This window comes from Prionailurus bengalensis, chromosome X (genome assembly GCF_016509475.1).
Source record: "Prionailurus bengalensis isolate Pbe53 chromosome X, Fcat_Pben_1.1_paternal_pri, whole genome shotgun sequence".
Classification (NCBI taxonomy): domain Eukaryota; kingdom Metazoa; phylum Chordata; class Mammalia; order Carnivora; family Felidae; genus Prionailurus; species Prionailurus bengalensis.
Window position 1 is genome coordinate 63,638,825 of NC_057361.1, and position 17,139 is coordinate 63,655,963.

Below are 17,139 nucleotides of genomic sequence, written 5' to 3' on the forward strand. Positions count from 1 at the left end.
GGATTATTTGGTTTTTGGGGTGGAATCTGTATTGTATTCATGAGTAGAATTACCAAGAGATATATTCAAGTACAGTAAAACTGATTCCTTATAAAAAGCTACACTGCTGGGGCACCTGGGTGGCTCAGTCGGTTAAGCGTCCAATTTCAGCTCAGGTCATGATCTCACGGTCCATGAGTTCGAGCCCCACGTCGGGCTCTGTGCTGTTAGTTCAGAGCCTGGAGCCTGCTTCAGATTCTGTGTCTCCCTCTCTCTCTGCCCCTCCCCCACTCACGCTCTGTCTCTATCAAAAAATGAAAAAACGTTAAAAAAATATTTTTTAAAAAGTTACACTGCTATCCTTTGACTAAAAATCTAAAGTGGCTGGAGCACCTGAGTGTTTCGGTGAGTTTAGCATTGCACCCCTATTTTGGCTCAAGTCATGATCTCACAGTTCCTGAGATCAAGCCCTGCATCATGCTCTGTGCTGAACGTGGACCCTGCTTAAGATTCTCTCCCTCCCCCTCGCTCTGCCCCTCCCCTGCTTGCGCTGCCTCTGAAAATAAATAAACCTAAAAAAAATTAATCTAAAGAGGATAAGATGAAGGGGTGCCTGGGAGGTTCAGTGGGTTAAGAATCCAACTCTTGATTTCAGTTCAGGTCATGATCTCATGGTTGGGAGATAGAGCCCTGCATTGGGCTCTGCACAGAAGCATGAAGCCTGCTTGGAATTCTTTCTCTTTTTCTCTTTCTCTTTCTCTCTCTCTCTCTCTCTCTCTCTCTCTCCTCCCTCCCTTTCTCCCCCATCCCTCCCCCTCTTCAATCACTCTCTCTCAATAATAAATATTTTTAAAAAAATAAAAATGTAAAAAAATGGTTAAGATTTGTGCATTTCACTGTATGTAAATTTCACCTCAAAAACACACTTCTATATTAACCTGTCATTAATACTATTTATGGTGAAGTAATTAGGGAGAAGTATGCTGATGATTACCATTTACTTTGAAATGCATCAAGGATTTCAAGGGCATTCATTACATTGAGTGAAAAAAGTCAATCTCTAAAGGTTTCACACCTCATGATTCTACCTCAAAATGACAAAATTAAAGATGAAAATAGAATTAACAGTTGCCAGGGGTTAAGAATACAGTTAAGCAAGTGGGTGTCTGGGTGGCTCAGTCCGCTGAGCTTCCAACTTCAGCTCAGGACATGCTCTCACAGCTCAGGAGTTTGAGCCCTGCATCCGGCTCTGTGCTGACAGCTCAGAGCCTGGAGCCTGCTTCAGATTCTGTGTCTCCCTCTCTCTCTGCCCCTCCCCCTCTCATGCTCTGCCTCTCTCTGTCTCAGAAATAAACAAACATTAAAAAAATTTTTTTTAATTTTTAAAAAAAGAATATGGTTAAGCAAGGTGATGTGCATAAGGGGTAGCAAAAGGGAACCTTGTGGCAATGAACAGTTCAGTATCTTGACTATGGTAATGGTTATACAAAACTACACAAGTGATAACAATTGCAGAGAACTGTACTTACATATACATAAACACACAAACAAATCAGTGCATGAAAAACTGGTTAAACCACAATAAATCTTCAGTTTTCTGATTTTGACATTGTACTACAGTTAAATAAGATGTCACCGCTGGGGAAAACTGAATGGAGGGTATCATTCAAGACCTCCGTGTCCATTTTTTTTTTTTTTTGCAATTTCCTGTGAATTTATAATTCATTCAAAATGAACAGTTAAAAAGACAAAAAATTAGGTATATTGATGGATACATATAAGGATATATAAATAAATATGTGATAATATGAACATAGTACAATGTTAATGACAGAAGCTTTTCTGTATATTTAAATTTGCTTCATAATAAAAGATAGGGACAAAATGTTACAGAAAAAAATCCACAAAGAACACAGACAACTATAGGTTCAGGATAGAAATATGCTAAACATAGAAAGGCAAAAATAAATCTTAGAATACCCTAGCAAACTCATAATCAATACCTAAAACAGACCACTCTTCAAATGAAATATTACTAGTAATATTACTGTTGTTCCTCTACTACACCTTTCAAAATTTGACATATCCTTCAAAGTTGAGTTCAAATTTTACCTGTTCAAAGTCTTTCTCTAATATTTAGATTAAATGGCCCAACTGCTATTTATCACACAGCCCCATTTTAGTTTTATATGTTTCTTGTGGTATTTTTTAAAATAATGATTTATCTATGTCTATCTAATTCATTGGACTGCAATCTCCTAGGACCATGTTCTTCATTTTGGTTGCTCATGCCCCTGCCATTCTCAAGCCCCAATTTTTCTAATGAACTATTACACCTCATTATAGGATACCCACATATGGCTGAATAAACTGGAATCATGTAAATATACAGGAGCAGGAGAGGCATTTTAAGAGTTCAAAAATATTGTTCCCTTAATTAAGTTGGACATATTAGGAAACTACGCCATGTTTATATACGCATAAACAAATTAAAAAGGAATGTCACTTATCATTGGCTCACAACCAAACTTATCTTGAAAAACAGTACTTTTTATAGTGCTTATTTTCAATGCCCTTCATAATCTTTTCTGCTTAAGATTTTTACAAAGTCCAATTTCTAAATGTATTAATTTCCAAGCAAAATTATCTTCTTCATCTAAAGTAATCAATTCCAAGAAATATCCAGGGTAAAGAAAATCCAAACAAGGCTTATTCCACCAAATAGCTGAGAGAGACTGGCATCTCCTGAAGAGCTCAATTCTCAAGGCTTCTATGGATATGTACTAGCACACTAGTACTTGAAAACAAAGTTACACGGAACACAATGATCACAATGGAACAAAATGATCTATACAAGTGCTCAGGTAAGGAATTATGGGGGTATGCACCCTATGAATATTTGCCATACATTGCCATCTCTTCTTAAGATCAAATGAATACAGGGGCGCCTGGGTGGCTCAGTCGGTTAAGCGTCCGACTTCAGCCAGGTCACGTTCTCGCGGTCCGTGGGTTCGAGCCCCGCATCGGGCTCTGGGCTGATGGCTCAGAGCCTGGAGCCTGTTTCCGATTCTGTGTCTCCCTCTCTCTCTGCCCCTCCCCTGTTCATGCTCTGTCTCTCTCTGTCCCAAAAATAAATAAAAAACGTTGAAAAAAATTAAAAAAAAAAAGATCAAATGAATACATATTACTTAGATATGTATTAGTTTTAAACATGAGAGGTATATCATAAAACTCTCTTATAAGTGTCAGATCAAGTTAGATTTGGGGAGATGAAAATTAGCAATTGAAATCAAACATGCTGATTTCACTGGGAAGCTGATTAATCATGGAAACCAATTTTCCAAATTTTAAGATTAACTCAATAGTCTACAATTAGCCAATGAGAATATCCCATGTAACTACTCACAATTTATTATTCTTATACTCTAATCCTTAATAAGAGTTTTCCCAATTAACCTGATAAAACATTGATATGACATCAAAGTAACTATTAGATTGTAATATGAATACAAACATTATCTTAAACTACCATATAGTTGACCCTTGAACAACACAGGTTTAAACTGCACAGGTCCACTTATGACTGCATTTTTTACACGACAGTACTATAATTGTATTTTCGATTAACATTTCCTTTTATCTAGTTTACTGTAAGAATATAGTATATACAACATAGAAAATATGTGTTAATCAACTATTGGTGTTTTTGGTAAGGCTTCCAGTCAACATTAGGCTATTAGAGGAATTAGTTTTTAAGGAAATTATTTTTTCCTAAACTAAAAAATTAGTTTTTGAGGAATCAAAAGTTACACATGGATTTCTGACTGAAAAGGGGGTCAAGGGGGTCAGCATCGCTAACCCTTACATTTTTCAAGGGTCAACCATAATTTTAAAATCAAAAAGCTCTCAATGTAAGTTTTGAAAATTGTTGCCTAAGTTCGTCTGGCAGCAAAACTTGATCTAAACTGTTCAGTCCTTAAACTATGAATATTCAGATGTTCTGCAGCAGAAATACTAATTTGCTCATGGGAGTGTTGCCTCACATGCAACTAGGGCTATAACATAATATATGCTAACTAATCTACATAATCTTTCTAAAAATCTAAAAGTTGAAAACGCTAAAACACACTGGGCCCAACAATTTCAGGGACAGCAGACTTGTAGTTAAAGCCATACGGGCAAACATCCATATAGGTATCTGACAACGCAAAGCATTAAACTGAATATGCAATGAAAATCACACTTGGTTTCCAAATCAACTCATCAGATAAGAACTATATACAAGAAATTGGAAGTTTTATTAAAAGGCAATATTCATGTCAATTGCACAAATTCCAATTGGGATAAATGTAAAATCCTAACTTAAGGATTCAAAGGAAAATTTTAAACACTCTGCCTGTGCTGGAAACATAGTTATACCTGAAATCTCCTCAGTAAGATTTTAAAATAAAATTCATGTGGACTCCTGGGTAAGATGATGGAGTAGGAGGATCTCAAGCTCTCTTCATCTTATGGTTACATCTACATAACACCCACATCAGAGTAAACAAAAAAGAAAATGAACTGAAGACTGGTAAAACAGACTTGCCACAGCTAAATGTAGAGAAAAGGCCACAACCAAAAGGGCAGAAAGGGCAAACATATGATGTGGAGCCAAAGAGAACCTTGGGTCTTTCAGCAGAAGGGAGGGATGCCATGCAGGCACAGCAGGAAGAAGAGCAGACCCCAACCCAGGCATCCCAAGCATGGTAAGCAACCTTATTGATAAGAATGTGGTAATTTTAGGGGACTTTAATACTCCACTTACTACAATGGACAGATCATCTAGACACAGGATCAATAAAGAAACAAGGGCCCTGAATGATACATTGGATCACATGGTCTTGACAGATATATTCAGAACTCTGCATCCCAAAGCAAAAGAATATACTTTCTTCTCGAGTGCACATGGAACATTCTACAAGACAGATCACATACTCGGTCACAAAACAGCCCTTCGTAAGTATAAAAGAACTGAGATCATACCATGCATACTTTTAGACCACAATGCTATGAAACTTGAAATCAACCACAGGAAAAAGTCTGGAAAACCTCCAAAAGCATGGAGGTTAAAGAACACCCTACTAAAGAATGAATGGGTCAACAAGGCAATTAGAGAAGAAATTTAAAAATATGTGGAAACAAATGAAGATGAAAATACAACAACCCAAACGCTTTGGGATGCAGCAAAGGCAGGCCTGAGAGGAAAATACATTGCAATCCAAGCCTATCTCAAGAAACAAGAAAAATCCCAAATACAAAATCTAACAGCACACCTAAGGAAATAGAAGCAGAATAGCAAAGACACCCCAAACCCAGCAGAAGAAGAGAAATAATAAAGAGCAGAGCAGAAATAAACAAAATAAAATCTAAAAAAAACTGTAGAGCAGATCAATGAGACCAAGAGTGGGGTTTTAAAACAAAATGGTTAAACCTCTAGCCAGGCTTCTCAAAAGGAAAAGGGAGATGACCCAAATAGATAAAATCATGAATGAAAATGCAATTATGACAAGCAATCCCTCAGAAATACAAGCCATCTTCAGGGAATACTATGAAAAACTATATGCCAACAAACTGGACAACCTGGAAGAAATGGACAAATTCCTCAGCACCCACACACTTCTAAAACTCAAACAGGAAGAAATAGAAAACTTGAACAGACCCATAACCAGTGAATAAATTGAATCAGTTATCAAAAATCTCCCAACAAATTAAGAGTCCAGGACCAGATGGCTTCCCTGGGGAATTCTACCAGACATTTAAAGCAGAGATAATACCTATCCTTCTCAAGTTGTTCCAAAAAAAAGAAACAGAAGGAAAACTTCCAGACTCATTCTATGAAGCCAGCATTATTTTGATTCCTAAACCAGACAGAGACCCAGGAAAAAAAAAGAGAACTACAGGCCAATATCCCTGATGAATATGGATGCAAAAATCCTCAATAATACTAGCAAATCGCATTCAACAGTATATAAAAAGAATTACTCACCACCATCAAGTGGAATTCATTCCTGGGCTGCAGGGCTAGTTCAACATTCACAAATCAATCAATGTTATACATCACATTAATAAAAGGAAAGAAAAGAACCATATGATCCTGTCAATCGATGCAGAAAAAGCATTTGACAAAATTCAGCATCCTTTCTTAATAAAAACCCTTGAGAAAGTTGGGATAGAAGGAACATACTTAAACATCATCAAAGCCATGTATGAAAAGCCCACGGCTAATATCATCCTCAATGGGGAAAAACTGAGAGCTTTCTCCCTGAGATCAGGAACACGACAGGGATGTCCACTCTCACCGTTGTTTAACATAGTGCTGGAAGTGCTAGCATCAGTAAGCAGACAAGAAAAAGAAATCAGAGGCATCAAAATTGGCAAAGATGAAGTCAAGCTTTCACTTTTTGCAGATAACATTATACATGGAAAACCTGATAGTCTCCACCAAAAGTCTGCTAGAACTGATACATGAATTCAGCAAAGTTGCAGGATACAAAATCAGTGTACAGAAATCAGTTGCATTCTTATACACTAATAATGAAGCAACAGAAAGACAAATAAAGAAACTGATCCCATTCACAACTGCACCAAGAAGCATAAAATAACTAGGAATAAACCTAACCAAAGATGTACAAGATCTGTATGCTGAAAAATATAGAAAGGTTATGAAAGAAATTGAAGGAGATATAAAGAAATGGAAAAACATTCCATGCTCGTGGATTGGAAGAATCAATATTGTTAAAATGTCAATACTACCCAAAGCTATCTACACATTCAATGCAATCCAAGCAAAATTGCACCAACATTCTTCTCGAAGCTAGAACAAGCAATCCTAAAATTGATATGGAACCACAAAACACTCCAAATAGCCAAAGTAATTTTGAAGAACAAGACCAAAGCAGGAGGCATCACAATCCCAGACTTTAGCCTCTACTACAAAGCTGTCATCATCAAGATAGCATGATATTGGCACAAATACAGACACATAGACCAATGGAATAGAATAGAGACTCCAGAATTGGACCCACAAGAGCATGGCCAACTAATCTTTGACAAAGCAGGAAAGAATATACAATGGAAAAAAAGACAGTCTCTTTAACAAATGGTGCTGGGAGAACTGGAAGCAACATGCAGAAGGTTGAAACTAGACCACTTTCTCATACCATTCACAAAAACAAACTCAAATTGGATGAAGGACCTGAATGTGAGACAGGAAACCATCCAAACCCTAGAGGAGAAAGCAGGAAAAAACCTCTCTGACCTCAGCCGCAGCAATTTCTTACTTGACACATCCCCAAAGGCAAGGGAATTAAAAGCAAAAATGAACTACTGGGATCTCGTGAAGATAAAAAGCTTCTGCACTGCAAAGGAAACAATCAACAAAACTAAAAGGCAACCAACGGAATAGGAAAAGATATTTGCAAATGACATATCGGACAAAGGGCTAGTATCCAAAATCTATAAAGAGCTCACCAAACTGCACACCCGAAAAACAAACAACCCAGTGAAGCAATGGGCAGAAAACATGAACAGACACTTCTCTAAAGAAGACATCCAGATGGCCAACAAGCACATGAAAAGAGGCTCAAGGTTGCTCCTCATCAGGGAAATACAAATTAAAACCACACTCAGATGCCACCTCACACCAGTCAGAGTGACTAAAATGAACAAATCAGGAGACTATAGATGCTGGAGAGGATGTGGAGAAACGGGAACCTTCTTGCACTGTTGGTGGGAATGCAAACTGGTGCAGCTGCTCTGGAAAACAGTGTGGAGGTTCCTCAAAAAATTAAAAATAGACCTACCCTATGACCCAGCAATAGCACTGCTAGGAATTTACCCAAGGAATTCAGGAGTGCTGATGCATAGGGGCACTTGTACCCCAATGTTTATAGCAGCACTTTCAACAATAGCCAAATTATGGAAAGAGCCTAAATATCCATCAACTGATGAATGGATAAAGAAATTGTGGTTTGGGGGCGCCTGGGTGGCGCAGTCGGTTAAGCGTCCGACTTCAGCCAGGTCACGATCTTGCAGTCTGTGAGTTCTAGCCCCGCGTCGGGCTCTGGGCTGATGGCTCAGAGCCTGGAGCCTGCTTCCGATTCTGTGTCTCCCTCTCTCTCTGCCCCTCCCCCGTTCATGCTCTGTCTCTCTGTCCCAAAAATAAATAAAAAACGTTGAAAAAAAAAATTAAGAAATTGTGGTTTATATACACAATGGAATACTACGTGGCAATGAGAAAGAATGAAATATGGCCTTTTATAGCAACATGGATGGAACTGGAGAGTGTTATGCTAAGTGAAATAAGTCATACAGAGAAAGACAGATACTATGTGTTTTCATTCTTATGTGGATCCTGAGAACCTGAACAGAAGACCATGGAGGAGGGGAAGGAAAAAAAAAGTTAGAGAGGGAGGGAGCCAAACCATAAAAGACTATTAAAAACTGAGAACAATCTGAGGGTTGATCAGGGGTGGGAGTGAGGGGAGGGTAGGTGATGGGTATTGAGGAGGGCACCTGTTGGGATAAGCACTGGGTGTTGTATAGAAACCAATCTGACAATAAATTTCATACTAAAAAAACAATGAAAACCAGAAGGACCTAACATCCTGAGTACTTACAATCAGTGGGGCTTCACACACAAAATTTTAAAAATGAGCAGGTTCAACTCTGGAAGAACCATGGGGTGACAGGAAATTGAGTCCCTGTCCTTAAAGAGATGTCACAACAAACAACCCCACTGAGATACAGCATAAAAGCAGCAGTTTGAAAAATGCCTAGGGTATATGGGAAGGAGGTTTCTTTATTAACCCCTGAGCATGTGCTGGAAGGGCAGGGATCTCTGGGAGACTTCTGCATGAACAAAAAGCTAGCACGAGTCATTCTCCTCCCAGCCTACATACACATATACCCTGCCCTCAGCCTAGATACACATACACCTGAGGGAACCAGCACAGCACCCACACTCTCCACATACCTTTGGTAACAGCATGTCCCAACCCACCATTTCTTCTTTGGATTTGCCCCTCCACACCAGTCTTGCCTTTGGACAGGAGTTTTATCAGGTGGCTGCAAAACACCCCTCACAGGGGACTGGCGTGGACCTTGCTGGCACCATACACACCCCACCCCCACGTTCTTCTGCGGACTGCCCCTGCCAACACATCTTTGGAGGGAGACCAACCAAAGCAGTGGCACAAGCCTGGCAGTGTGCTAGCAGCCCCAACAGTGGCCAGTACCACTCCAAAGTAACTCCTTCCTGGAGACACAGGGAAATATAACCATACACAAGAGTCTAACTGCAGCCTTAGCAGTGGGCCTACCAACAAAAGTTTCTAAAGAGACAACACAGGGAGAACACCCTGCAGTTCCAAGCTATGGCATCTCTGTCAAATGGCTGGTCTGACTCAACTCAAGCCCAAGGCAAACAGCAGACTGGACCATAACACAGTAACCAAACCCTGCCCACCAGAGGCAAAAAGAGCCATTGGAGATGACTGGACTTAAGGCAAATGAGGCTCAGCCATAAAATTAGGGCACACTCTACACACACACACACACACAGGAGACATTCCAGAAGTGCCAGGTTCTGGTGAACAGGGGACACTGCCCTACCAAGCACTATAGGACCAGTTCTTCATAACACCACTAGTTACAAAAGCAAGAGACACAGCTGACATTCCTAACACATAGAAAAAGACACAGAGAATTAGACAAAATCAGGAAAAAAAGGAGTCTTTCCCAAATTAAAGAACATGACAAAATAACAGCAAGAGAGCTAAACAAAACAGAGATAAGTAATATGCCAAAGAGAGAGGATTTAAATTTAAAGTAATGGTGACAAAAATACTCACTGGAATTAAGAAGAGAGGAGGACCTCCGTGAGATGCTCAACAAAGAGGTTGAACACACAAACAAGAACCAGAAATGAGGACCTCAATAAGTAAAATTGAATACATACTAGATGGAATAAATAGAACAGAGAAAGTAGAAGAACAAATCAGTGACCCAGAAGATAGAGTAATGGAAAGTAATCAAGTTGAACAAAAAGGAGGAAAAAAAAAATAAAAACTAAAAATACACTTAGGGAACTCACTAACACAATCAAGCACAGTAATAAGCACATTATAAGGATCCCAGAAATATAAAAGAAAAAGGGGCAGAAAATTTACTTGAAGAAATAATAGCTAAAAACTTCCTGAATCTGGGGAAAGAAACATACATCCAGTTTCAGGAGCAGGAGGCACAAAGAACCCCTAACAAAATCAACTGAAGGAGATCTATACCAAGACACATAGTAATTAAAATAGAAAATGTAGGGATAAAGAGAGAATTTTAAAAGGAACAGGAGAAAAGAAAACAGGTACATTCAAGGGAAATCTCCTAAGTATATAACCAGATTTTTCAGAAGAAACTTTGCAGGCCAGAAGGTACGGGCATGTATATTCAAAGTGCTGAAGAAAAACAAAACTGCGACCAAGAATACTCTCTCCAGTGGGGTGCCTGGGTGGCTCAGTCAGTTGAGCATCTGACCTCAGCTCAGGTCATGATCTCACAGTTCGTGAGTTCGAGCCCCACTTAGGGTTCCACACTGACAGTGCGGAGCCTGCTTGGGATATTCTCTCTCTCTCTCTCTCTCTCTCTCTCTCTCTCCCCTCCCCCACTTATGCTTTTTCTCTTTCTCTCAAAAATATACAAACTATTAAATAAATAAATAAATGAATAAATAAATAGAATACTGTCTCCAGCAAGACTATCATTCAGAACAGAAGAAAAGAGAAAGTTTCCTAGACAAATAAAGTTAAAGATATTCATCATGGCTAAACCAGCTGTGCAAGAAATATTAGAGGGGATTCTCAGCGTGGCTCAGTCAGTTAAGCATCTGACTTCAGCTCAGGTCATGATCCTGTGGTTCATGAGTTCAAGCCCCACATCGGGCTCTGTGTTGACAGCTAAGAGCCTGGAGCCTGGTTCAGATTCTGTGTCTCCCTCTCTCTCTGTCCTTCCCCCCTCCCCCCCGTTCATACCCTGTCTCTCTCAAAAATATATAAACATTTTTAAAAAACTTAAAATGAGGGGGGATTCTCTGTGTGGAAAGATAAGACCATAATTAGTAGTAAGAAAAGTAGGTAGCACTAAAGCAGTAAAATTAAGTATATCAATAAAAAACTGCAAAGGGATTCATAAAAAAAAAGGATGTACAGTAGGACACCATATATCTAAAACATGGGGAGAAAAGAGGGAGTAAAAATTTAGTGCTCTTAGAATGGATTCAAACTTAAGCAACCATTAACTTAATATGGACTGCTATAGGGGCGCCTGGGTGGCTCAGTTGGTTGGGCGCCCGACTTCAGCTCAGGTCACCATCTCGCGGTCCGTGGGTTCGAGCCCCGCGTCGGGCTCTGGGCTGATGGCTCAGACCCTGGAGCCTGCTTCCGATTCTGTGTCTCCCTCTCTCTCTGCCCCTCCCCCATTCATGCTCTGTCTCTCTCTGTCTCAAAAATAAATAAACGTTAAAAAATTTTAAAAAATAATAATAATATGGACTGCTATATGCAGAAGATGCTATATATAAATCTAATGATAACCACAAATAAAAAACCACTAATAGATATGCAAAACACTAGAGAAAAGAATCCAAGCACATCACTAATGAAAGTCAGCAAAAGATGAGAGAAGAGAGCAAGAGAAGGAACAGATAAAAACTACAAAAACAACCACAAAAGAAGTAACAGAATGGTAATAATGCCTATCAATAATTACTTTGAAAGTAAATGTACTAAATGCTCCAACCAAAACACACAGGGTGACTGAATGATAACAAAGCAAGACCCATCTATATGCTGCCTATAAGAAATGCATTTCTGACTTAAAGATACATGCAGATTGAAAGTGAAGAGATAGAAAAACATTTATCATACAAATAGATGTAAAAGAAAGCCAGGTAGCAATACTTATATCAGCAAAAACAGACTTTAAAACAAAGATTGTAACAAGAGACAAAGAAGAATACTACATATAATTATAAATACTACGATCCAAAAAGAAGGCATAACAACTGTAAATGTTTATGAATCTAACATGAGAGCATCCAAAAACATAAAGGAGTTAATAACAAACATAAAGAAAGCAATCAATCATAACACAATAATAGCAGAGTACTTCGACTCCCCACTTACATCAATGGATACTCACTCACACAGAAATCAACACAGAACCAGTCCTTTGAAGGACAGTTTGGACTAGATGGATCTAACAGATATATTCAGAACATTCCATCCTAAAACAGCACAATACAATCTTTTTCATGTGAACATGGAACACTCTCCAGACTAGATCACAGATTAGGCCACAAAAGTCTTCAACAAATCCAACAAGATCAAAGTCATACCATGCGTCTTTTCTGACCATAACGCTATGAAACTAGAAATCAACCTCAAGAAAAAATCTGCAAGAACACAAATACATGGAGGTTAAATAACACACTACTAAATGAATGGGTCAATCAAGATACCAGAGAGAAAAATTTTTTAAAAATGCATGGAGACAAATGAAAATGAAAACAAAATGTCGAAAATCTCTGGCATGTAGCAAAAGTTATTCTAGGAGGGAAGTTTATAACAATACAGACCTACTTTAAGAAACAAGAAAAATCTCAAATAAATTAAAAAAAACATTAAACCTAAAGAAGCTACAAAAAGAACAAATGAAACACAAAACCAGTAAAAGAAAAAATAATAAAGATTTGAGCAGAAATAAACAAAAACAATAGTTAAAAAAAACAATGGATCAATGAAACCAGAAGCTGATTCTTTTAAAAGATCAACAAAACTGATAAACCTTTATCAGACACACCAAAAAAATGAGAGAGGACTCAAACAAAATAAAAAATTAAAGAGGAGAAATAATGGACACCACAGAAATTGAAAGGATAATAAGAGATTATGAAAGATTATATGCTAACAATTGAACAAATTAGAGGAAATGGATACATTTCTGAGAACATACAACTTCCCAAAACTCCATTGTGAAGAAATTGAACATTTGAACAGAACAACTGCCAGCAATGAAATTGAATCAGAGAATAAAAATCTCCCAGCAAACAAAAATCCAGGACCGGATGGCTTCACAGATGAAATCTAAATATTTTAAGAAGTTAATACCAGTTCTTCTGTATTCCAAATTATTCCAAAACAATAGAAGACAAAGAATAATAACCTCCAAATTTGTACTATGAGGCCAGCATTACCCTGATACAAAAATCAAAGACACCACTAAAAGAAAACTACAGGCTAATACCGCTGAAGAACATAGATGCAGAATTCCTCAACAAAATACTAGCAAAACGAATCCAACAATACTTTTAAAGAAACCATTCATCGCGATCAGGTAGGATTTATTCCTGGACTGCAAGGTGGTTCAATATTTTCAAATCAACAATCTTATGTCACATCAATAAGAGAAAGGATAAGAAACACACGATCATTGCAATAGATGCAGAAAAAGCTTCCGACAAAGTGTAACATCCATTCATGATAACAACTCTCAAAAAAGCAGGTATAAGGAACATACCACAACACAATAATGGCCATATATGAAAACCTCACAGTTAATGTCATAATGGTGAAAACTAAGAGCTTTTCCCTTAAGGTCAGAAACAACACAAGGATGTTCACTCTCACCACTTTTATTCAACATAGTACTGGAAGCCCTAGCCACAGCAATCAGACAACAAAAACAAATGAAAGGCATCTAAATTTGTAAGGAAGAAATCAAACTCTCACTATTTGCAGAATTTATATATATATATATATATATATATATATATATATATAACATCCTAAAGACTCCACCAAAAAACTACTAGAATTGACATAAATTCAATAAGGTTGCATGATACAAAATCAATGTACAGAAATCCATTGCATTTCTATACCCTAATAATGTAGCAGAAATACAAATTAAGAAAACTGTCCCAATGTACCAAAACTAATAAAATACCTAGAAATGAAGTTAACCAAGGAGGTGAAAGAACTGTATTCTGAAAACTACACAACTTTGATGAAAGAAATTGAAGAGGACACAAACAAATGGAAAGATATTCCATGCTCATGGACTAGGAGAATAAATACTGCTAAAAGCCCATACTACCCAAAGCAATCTACACATTTAATGCAACACCTATCAAAATACCAACATTTTTCACAGAACTAGAACAATCCTAAAATTATATGAGACCACGAAAGACCAAAGCAATCTTGAAAAAGAAAATCAGGGGCGCCTGGGTGGCTCAGTCTGTTGAGCACCCAACTTCAGCTCAGGTCATGATCTCACAGCTCGTGGGTTCAAGCACCATATTGGGCTCTGTGCTGACAGCTCAGAGCCTGGAGCCTAATTCAGAATCTGTGTCTCCCTCTCTCTCTGCCCCTCCCCTGTTCACGCTCTGTATCTCTCTCTCCCCTCAAAAATAAATAAAACATTAAAAAAAAATTTTTTTTAAGGAAAGAAAAAGATAAATTGTGGGGTATCGCAATCCCAGATTTAAGATATATTTACAAAGCCATAGTAATCAAGAACAGTATGGTACTGGCACAGAAATAAACACATAGGTCAATAGAATAGGATAGAAAACCCAGAATTATATTCAAGATTATGTGGTCAATTAATTATCAACAAAATTAATTTACTCAACAGAGGCAAGAATATGTAATAGGAAAAAGACAATCTCTTCAAGAAATGGTGCTGAAAAAACTGGATGGAAACATGCAAAAGAATGAAACTGGACCACTTTCTTACACCATAAAAATAAATTCAAAATGGATTAAAAAACTAAAATGTGAGACCTGAAACTATAAAAATCCTAGAAGAGGTATACCTGGGTGGTTCATCTGGTTAAGTGACCGACTTCACTTCAGGTCGTAATCTCATGATTCGTGGGTTCTAGCCCCATGTAGGACTTTGTGCTAACAGCGCAGAGCCTGGAGCCTGCTTTGGACTCTGTGTCTCCCTCTCTCTGCTCCTCCCCCACTCATGCTCTGTCTCTGTCTCTGTCTCTGTCTCTCTCTCTCTCTCTCTCTCTCTCTCAAAAATAAAATAAGGGGCGCCTGGGTGGCTCAGTCGGTTAGGCATCCAACTTCAGCTCAGTTCATGATCTTGCAGCTCATAAGCTCAAGCCCTGTGTCAGGCTTTATGCTGACAGCTCAGAGCCTGGAGCCTGCTTTGAGTTTTGTTTTTCCCTCTCTCTGCCCCTCCCTCGCTCATACTCGCACTCTCTTTCTCTCTTAAAAATACATATTAAGGGGCGCCTGGGTGGCGCAGTCGGTTAAGCGTCCGACTTCAGCCAGGTCACGATCTCGCGGTCCGTGAGTTCGAGCCCCGCGTCAGGCTCTGGGCTGATGGCTCGGAGCCTGGAGCCTGTTTCCGATTCTGTGTCTCCCTCTCTCTCTGCCCCTCCCCCGTTCATGCTCTGTCTCTCTCTGTCCCAAAAATAAATAAAAAACGTTGAAAAAAAAATACATATTAAGAAATTTGGGGGAGGCGCCTGGGTGGCTCAGTCAGTTGAGTGTCTAACTTCAGCTCAGGTCATAGTCTTGCAGTTCGTGGGTTTGAGCCCCACGTTGGGCTCTGTGCTAATAAACAGCTCAGAGCCTGGAGCCTGCTTCAGATTCTGTGTGTGTGTGTGTGTGTGTGTGTGTGTGTGTGTGTCTTCCCCTCCCCTGATCGTGCTCTGCCTCTGTCTCTCAAAAATAAATAAATGTTAAAAAAAATCTTCAAAAAAAAATTTTTTTATAAAAAAATAAAACATTTTTAAAAATTTTAAAAAAACTCCTGAAGATAGCACAGGCCGTAATTTCTCTGACATCTGCCATAGCAACATTTTTCTAGATATGCCTTCTGAGGCAAGGGGAAAAAAAGCAAAAAATAAACTATTAGGACTACATCAAAATAAAAAAAAATAAAATGCTTCTGCACAGCAAAGAAAACAATCAACAAAACTACAAAACAACCTACTGAATGGGAGACAGCATTTGCAAATGACATATCTGATAAAGGGTTAGCATCCAAAATATATAAAAAACTTATACAACTCAACACCAAAAAAACCCCACAAATAATCCAATTAAAAAAGGGCAGAATGCATAAACAGACATTTTTCCAAGGAAGACCTACAGATGGCCAATACACACACAAGATGCTCAACATCATTTATCATCAGGGAAATGCAAATCAAAACCACAATGAGATATCTCCTCACACCTGTCAGAATGACTGAAATCAGTAACTCAAGAAATAAAAAGTGTTGGTTCAGGATGCGGAGAAAAAGGAATCCTCATGCACTGTTGGTGAGAATGTAAACTGGTGCAGCCACTGTGGAACAGTATGGACATTCCTCAAAAAATTAAAAATAGAATTACCATAAGATCCAGTAATTCTACTACTATTTATCCAAAGAATACAAAAATATTACTTCAGGAAGATACGTTTATTGCAGCATTATTTACAATAGCTAAATTATAGAAGCAACTCAAGTGTCCAATGAAAGATGAATGGTTAAAGATGTGGTATGTATATATACAATGGAATATTACTTGGGCCATAAAAAAGAATTTTTGCCATGTTCAACAACATGGATGGATCAAGCAAGTATAATGCTAAGTAAAATAAGTCAGAGAAAGACAAATACTTTATAATTTCTCTCATATGTAGAATTAAGAAACAAAACCAATCAACAAAGGAAAAAGACAAACACAACACACTCTTTAACTACAGGGAACAAACTGATGGTTACCAGAGGGGAGGTAGGTGGGGGAATGGATGAAATAGGTGAAGGGGATTAAGAGTACATTTATCATGATGAGCATGGAGCAACGTATAGAGTTGTTGAGTCACTGTATTATACGCCTGAAACTAATATGACACTGTATTTTAAGCATAAGCTGGAACTGAAATATAAATAAATTTTTTAAATGAATAAATACATTTGTTTAACATGTCCCTGGTTAACTGCCAGGTTTATGGATTAAAAAAAAAAAGGCAATGCAAGTGACATGTGTATTTATTATACAACTGTTTTTTAAGAACTGCAATAATGATAGAAATTATTTTCACAATTCTATTTGG

The 17,139-nt window shown here is 38.1% G+C and overlaps 1 protein-coding gene across 11 annotated transcripts in view; it reads right to left on the reverse strand.

The window, feature by feature from the left end:
- ATRX (ATRX chromatin remodeler) overlaps positions 1–17,139 on the reverse strand; it is a 313,439-nt gene that overhangs the window by 197,587 nt on the left and 98,713 nt on the right. The gene's annotated exons all lie outside the window — the stretch shown is intronic.